This window comes from Adiantum capillus-veneris, chromosome 4, assembly GCF_014529385.1.
Source record: "Adiantum capillus-veneris isolate H3 chromosome 4, ASM1452938v2, whole genome shotgun sequence".
NCBI classification, from domain to species: domain Eukaryota; kingdom Viridiplantae; phylum Streptophyta; class Polypodiopsida; order Polypodiales; family Pteridaceae; genus Adiantum; species Adiantum capillus-veneris.
The window spans coordinates 71,453,367-71,461,174 of NC_140934.1; positions in this window are offsets into that span (position 1 = coordinate 71,453,367).

Below are 7,808 nucleotides of genomic sequence, written 5' to 3' on the forward strand. Positions count from 1 at the left end.
TTGGGTTTTTTCAATTCTTGGTTGCCAACATTTCATACAATCTCTTCACTTGAATATTAGTTGGCTTATAGGTTGGCTTTGCCAACTCTAACAAATTAATGAATGCAATTGTGGCAACATATGCATTTCCTTTTTTTACAATTGGTGCTATGACATGTAATTATGTCAGCTAGTCTAGCTACTTTGGCTTCTTACTACTTTCAATAGGCATAATTGAGTCTTGATTTCTTGATTGTGTCTTCCTCAAGCACATCCACTTTCTGTTTCCCCAGCTTGTCCTTGGGATCAACTTAGACTAGTTCTTGAGAAACCTCCTTTGACTATTTCAAAAACCCACCAAATGGGCACATAAATGACTTGCAAAAACACGCACTCCGTGTAGGGTGTCCAAATAGAGGGGAAGGGGAGCGCTAGAGAGAGGAAGAGAGATCGATGTCAAAAAATCCGAGAGAGAGAGAGAGAGGGTGGATCGACAAAACTAGCATTCATGGTGATAGCATTAGCTACTCTATTAATTAGAGAGAGAGAGAGAGAGAGAGAGAGAGAGAGAGAGAGAGAGAGAGAGAGAGAGAGAGAGAGAGAGAGAGAGAGAGAGAGAGAGAGAGGGTGGATCGACAAAACTAGCATTCATGGTGATAGCATTAGCTACACTATTAATTAGAGAGAGAGAGAGAGAGAGAGAGAGAGAGAGAGAGAGAGAGAGAGAGAGAGAGAGAGAGAGAGAGAGAGAGAGAGAGAGAGAGAGGGGGGGGGGTAGACTCAAAACATAACTTGATTATGATAAACTGATAAGGTGCATATAATGTAATGGGTTGGACATGTGTACAAGAAACTAGCTACTTATATAGTAGCTGCTAGTGACTAGATGCACCTCTCAAGGGTCACAAGTGCCTTTTCCCCAGGGTCAAGGGGCAAGTCTCCAAAGGTAAAGAGTGGCTCCATAAAGTGTGGAAAAGCCATGCTAACTGGGATGGAAATTTGGACTCTTGTGCAACTCATCTGCCACATATGCTAAGCCATGTGCCTTCACATGCTTACTTGCTTACTAGACTGCTTACTGTACAAGAGACGATTCTCAAACTAGTTGTTGGTGTTAGGCCAAAGGCCACAAATCCAACAAGAGAGAGAGATGGTGAATGATAAAAACTGGTAGAGAGAGAGCATCACACAAAAAATGCTAGAGAGAGAATGCACTATGGAGAGTATTTGCCCAAAATGCTGGAAACTCTGCATACAACTGATATGACCTCATACAAGGGGGTAGGCCTCCCTATATAGGGAAGGTAGAAAAATGCCCTACTCATCCATAAAACCCCATGACCCCATGAATGTGAGAAAACCCTAATAAAATGTGTAAATTCATATAAGGGACATACTATCCACATTTCATAAGGGAAAAAAATGCATATCATTGAGACTCTGACCTCGGGAAACCCTAGGAACGGTGTTCACCCCTCAAGTGGGCAACATGATGGAGTCTACCTCATATATGGATAGGCACAAACACAAAACAACCCTCACTCCCCTAGGCTACTCTTGGGTGATACTGGGGCCACCACTAAACAAGAATATGAACACTAACACCCCCTTTTAGCTCTTGGACAAAAACAAGTCCAAGGGAGCTTGCATGAGAGGATAAGGTCGCTTATGGAAGAGATTTGGTGAAGATATCAGTAGAGTTATGTGAGGTTGGAATATACTCTGGTTGAATAGAGCCATCCTTGGTCTTCTCAGGAACAAAGTGATACTATATCTCCATATGCTTGGATTGGGCATGAAACATCAAGTTCTTCGCAATGGCTATACAACTCTTGTTGTTAGAGTACATCATGTTTGTATAATGGTGAACTCCAATCCGTAAAAGTTGCCTCCATAACCACACTGTCTCACATAGCACTACAAGCATCCTTGTACTCCACCTCTATGGAAAGATAAGGCAACTATAAGTTGTTTGTTAGTCCTCCATGAAATCGCTCTTGAGCCAAAAGAAAAGGTGTAACCAATAGTCGACCATTATCCATTTGAATCTCCACCCCAATTTGGATCACTTCAACCTCGAATCATAATCTTGGAGTCTATACCTCCAGCCACATAATAAATGCATAATGACTTGGTTGCCTTTGAATATTGTAGAGTCCAAAGATCCTATTCCACATGTGACTTTCTTGGTCTCTGCATGAAAGAGTTGAGAGGTCCCACCGAGAAACTGACATCAAATTGGGTGTTGAGAACCCAAATAAGAGAACCGACTAGTTTTTGATAATTTGTAGCATTTGCTACATCCGAGGGGTCATACTATGACACATTTTGATTGGGAGCCATAGGAGACAAGATAGGTTTGCACTTAGTCATAGTAAATGCTAGATCACTTACTGATTCAGAACAAGAGGAGTTATGTGTGGTTAAAGCCTCATTGATGCATAATAACGAGAGGAAACTTGAAAAATGGAAGGTTAGATCAAGACAGTATGCCTTCATGGATAAAGGTTGTTCGTCAAATCAGTTCTTTAAGCATTTGCATCACTCACGAAAATCTGTGACTATTAAAAGGGTTAAGGACAATAGTGGGCAATGGACGGCCAATAAGTTTCAGTTGGCAAATTTCATGGTGGATCATTTTCAACGGGTTTTTGCCGCCCCTCCGCCTCCCTCAAGTGAGGTTTTGCAAGCTAGTCAGTTGCTGTTGTCACATGTATGTCCCATATTGACAATAGGTGATGCAGATACTCTTGAGGCCAGCTTTACTAACTGCACAATAGTTTGTCACATCTTGGTCATTGGAAATCACTTGGATGGGATGGTCTTACTGAATTTTTCCTTCGTTTTTGGGAGTCCCTTAAGCAACCTATCTACTTTTCATGATAAATTATCCATGGACTACACAATCTTTGCCGCAATCATGGAAAGAAGGACTGGTGAAATTTTTACCCAAGCAGGCACTGTGTGAATCCTTTTCACATTGGCGTCCCATTACGCTTATGGCGTTCATTTACAAATTGTTGTAAAAAATGATAGCTATAGGTATTAAGGATCACTTATTCTCTGGCATACATTCGGTTCAGTATGGATTCATTCCTTGCCAAAAAATTATGGATCATATTGCCAACACTTTCACTGGAATTGAGTATGCAAAATATGAAGGACACGATGTACTTGTTATGCAAGTTGATATAGAGAAAGCGTTTGACATTGTTCATTGGAAATTCATTGCATAGATAGTGGCGGCATTGGGCTTTGGGTCTAGAATGCGTCATGTGGTCTATTTTCTTTATGAGCATAGTCAATCTGCCAAAATAATTGATGGTGAGCTCACTCAATTATAAGATCTTGGTCGTTCGGTCAAGCAAGGATGTCCTTTGTGTGCTATGTTGTATGCTATTGCTACACATCCTCTGTTATGGTATTTGGACTCCTTGACAACATCTGGCCATTTACATGGATTGGAATTGCCATCTTGTTCTCATTTTGTGGTGCAAGCGTATGCGGATGACTCCATGTTTTGGCCTCAAAATCAACTTGAGGATGTTCGATGTATCATGGAAGCTCTACATGTTTATGGAGTGGCTGTAGGTTTGCGTGTGAACTTTCCAAAATCTAATTTTTTTCCCTTGCATCAAATGGATTGGCACTCTGTATTATGGCCAAGTGAGATTGTGAAGCCTGATCAAATTGTGAGACACCTTGGTTACCCGCTTGCTTGGTCGGTGAACAATGCCAAGTTATTGTATTGGGTTGAGAATAAACTTAAGTCTAAATTTCACTATTGGAAATTTTCTACTTGGCCGTTGCATGTAAGACTCAGAATAGTGCAGTCTATTTTGGTGGCATATATGAAATTTTTCCTGCCATTGTTGCATTGGCCACCACTACGTCTTCGGGCCTTTATATCTTGAATTTTAGAGCACTTTTGGTCTACTTGCTCTCAGAAAAAAGGTTTGTGATTCCTCGCGATGGATAACTTGTGTACTCCAAAGCGCTATGGTGGTCTCAATATTCTACATTTGTATTCTCATGTTACAGCAAGGAAGGTCACTTTGCTAGAGCAAAAACAGCCCTGGACGCAAATGATGGCATTTCTGTGTTTTAGTGCGGTTTTTACACCCAGCTTTTGGCCATTGGTAGCCTTCATACTGGATGTGGTCTTTGGTAAATTTGAAGCTAAAATACCTAGATGTCCCCTTGCTTCCAACATCATGCGGCTGATTGGAAAATAGCTAAGCAAGACTTGCTATGGCATGGTAGAGATGATGTGAGTGGCAATTCGCTTCGATTGGAGAGTCTACATTGGAGTCAGGTTTTTCATCTCTTGTTCAACGGTCTCCTAGACAAGCTTCCTTTCTCTCCCATAAAGGTATTGAAAGGATATCAGATGTGCTTGACACGGATGGACATGTGCTCTTGTGCAGACAGGATGCTGTTAATTTTGGAATGGGAATGCACTACAGGCACGTGTGGAGCACCATTAAGGATCTGGTTGATTCTATCTCTCCTACTCCACCGCTGGTTGCGAAGGATCAAATCTTTGATTGGCATTATGTTGATTCTTTGTTTCACTCTATATCTACAAAGAAGGTGCATTTCCATTTGCAGTCATCCTCCTGGATACAAGAACATTGTGACGGACGCAAAGCGGACCCCGACCCCGACCGCCTCTAAAACGTCGGGATCCGAATGGCGCGCCTCGAGCCTGCCACGGTAAAGCGAACAGGGGGCACCACCTAGCTTTGAGCGGCTAGGACACGAACCACGATGATATGAACACCGCAAACTTACACACGGAGAGAGGGAGGGAGAGAGAGAGAGAGAGAGAGAGAGAGAGAGAGAGAGAGAGAGAGAGAGAGAGAGAGAGAGAGAGAGAGAAATTTGCAAATGATGAAAACCCTCGGGGGGTGTGAGGGTGAATTATTTCTGCAGTATTTACAAAGTGGCACGCCGTAGTGGTAGAGAGGTAGGGAGAGGAGGTGGTGCAACCTACTTGGTGCGTTCTCTAAGACGACTCAATGATTGTGAAACTTACTACCAAGAGCGTGTAAACGTGTGTGCATCGACCATTGGAGTTGAGAGATGGGTGTGGTTCCCTTCGCATGGTGCAATTCCCAAGGCAAACCCAACACACAAGCCCCCTCCCCGTGATGGTGATAGTGTCAATCCTTCCCACTACACTCTACCAAATGCTTGGCTCCTCATGAATTGCCCCCCCTCCCGATAGTGACCTCTGAGTGCCAATTTATAGGTGTTGGCTGCTTGGATTATGGTAATCCCAGTGTGGTTAGGGTAAGCTTAATCGGGGAGACAAAGCAAGTGGTGGGCCTAGTGTGGTTGACCCTTGCTTTGTTTTGGGAGGTTTATTAAAAGATGGGAATCTGAAACCGAGGGTGGCCGGTTAGGCTAGGGTATGGACCAACGGGGCAGAGGGTGACAAGGCCGGAAAATCAAAGGGGGGGGGGGGGGTGTCATGCCCGTAGGGGTGTTGGGAGGATCGACCAGGCGGTACCGAGCCTTCCAACAGTGTTGCCAAGGCTTCAACAGAGGAAAATTAAGTTTTTTTTTTCTTCTTTTTCTTTGATTTTCAAAAGTCGGCTATCATTAGCCCTCTCCCTTTGGCTAGAGGCATTCATGCTTCTAGCCCTTCTTCTGCTTCTTCAGTTGTAGAGTTAGAGGGTTTTCCCTCCTCTCGAATGTCTAGCACGAATTCTGGGTCAAACCTAAGAAAATACCTTCTCAGTCTCCATCCATTGACCCTAGTCTTGTGAATTCTCCCATCTACTTCCATCAGCTTATAGCTGCCGTTGTCATAGCGCTTCTTGATGATGAATGGCCCTTCCCATCTGGGTTGAAATTTCTTATCCTTCCTAGTGTCAAATCTATTGTCGTATCGCAGTACTAACATGCCTTTTTCCAGTCCCTTTTCTTTAAGCCCTTGATTGAAAGTGAGCCGGCGTCGTTCTACCTATGCTGCATAGTGATTGATTGCTTCTTCCCTATCCAGTTGGAGTCTCTCCAGATCCAAGATGTGGTTTCGGAGGTTTACAATCGGACGATGTGTTTGGCTAGCCAAAACTCGTAAGCTGGCTATCTGTACCTCAATGGGTAGAATTGCCTCCTTCCTATAAACTAGATGGAAAGGGGTGAAACCTAGTGATGTTCGGAATGTTGTTCTGTAGGCCCAAAGAGATTCCATGAGATGTTTATCCCAGTCCCCTGTGTGATTGTTCACCTGTTTTGTGATGATTTTGCAAATCATTCCATTTACCTTCTCTACCAGACCATTGCATTGTGGATAGTATGGTGTGGAATGCCGACATGGGATGCCTAACTTCTTCATCAGTTCTCCCGCCAAATCACCTCTGAATCTTGGTCCTCTATCTAATATTATCTCAAGAGGAGTGCCAAAACGGCAAACGATATGCTCAAAAATGAACTTTGCCACTTCTTGGGCTGTAATGCGGGTGGTGGCCGTTGCTTCTGCCCATCGAGTCATGTAATCTACACCCACTATGATGTACAATTTACCTGATTGGGCCCTTGGTAAAGGACTGATTGCATCTATTCCCCATTTCTCAAAAGGACCATATGAGATGATAGGGGTTTGTGGCTCGTAGGTTAACGTGCGATCACTGGCCACTTGACAAGCCTTGCATGTTTTACACCAATGGTGTACATCCCTGTTCAAATTAGGCCAAAAGTATCCTGCCTGTAGAATCTCCCTACTGGTGATATCTAGAGCAAAATGACCGCCGCAGATGCCATCATGGCAACTTGAAATTACCTTTGTGATTTCACTGGAGGTTGGCACCCGCCTGAGAATTTGATCTTTGCCCTTACAATACAAGTGGTCGTCTATAAGGCGGTACCTAGTAGCCTTCCTTACCAGCCACTATTTTTGGCCTTTGGTGTGTCCTGCTGGACATTCTCCTGTATCTAGAAAACCGATGATATCAGGCATAGCATCACTACCTTGGAAGAGGGGTAGCTTTAATTTGATCGCCCCTACAGGAACGTCTTGTATTCTTTCTTTAGCTAGAGCATCTGCCTCTTGATTTTCTGCTATGGGGACATGGAATAGTTTCACTGCTTCAAACTTCTTTAGAAGGTCCTTAACTTGGCGAACTTGACCAAGTAAAACCTGATATTTACAATCCTAGGTGCCATTTATCTGCCTTATCAAAAGCAAAGCGTCACCGAACACATTTAGGCACTGAATTCTTTGTGAAATACATTGTTCCAACCCAATAATTAGGGCTGCATATTCTGCTTCATTGTTGGAGTGGGAGTGTAATAACTGCCCAATGGAGAATACTCTTTCTTGTCGTTCATTGAAAATGACCATGCCTACTGGCAGAATGATCCATTTTTCTCTTGTATGCTCCATCAAAGAAAAGAGAGTGAGCTCTTTCTATCCTAGGACTTTCTACCATTGGTGTTTCTTCCTTTGCCTCCGTGTTGACCTTCAGCTTCTTCTCATAATGGCGATGAGTGAGAATTCCCGCTAAACTAGCCCTGGTGGGGTTTTCTACTTGCATAATTAACCACTTTGAGATCCTAGATGAGACATCCATGTGTCGCATTACATATGGGAAAACCTCCTCCATTGTCAGGATTACAAAGGGTCTAGGCAGGAGATAGGAGCGGAACTTTGTGGTGGCAAACATTAGTGCTAGAACCATGTGTTCTACTTCGGTAAATCCTTTTTCTGACGGGGTCATGACATGACTAGAGAAGTAAATAGGGCGCATGAAAGACGTTTTGGGGTCCTTTTGCATTAGCACTGCTCCGAGTGTATCACTTCCCACACTAGGGTTCACATA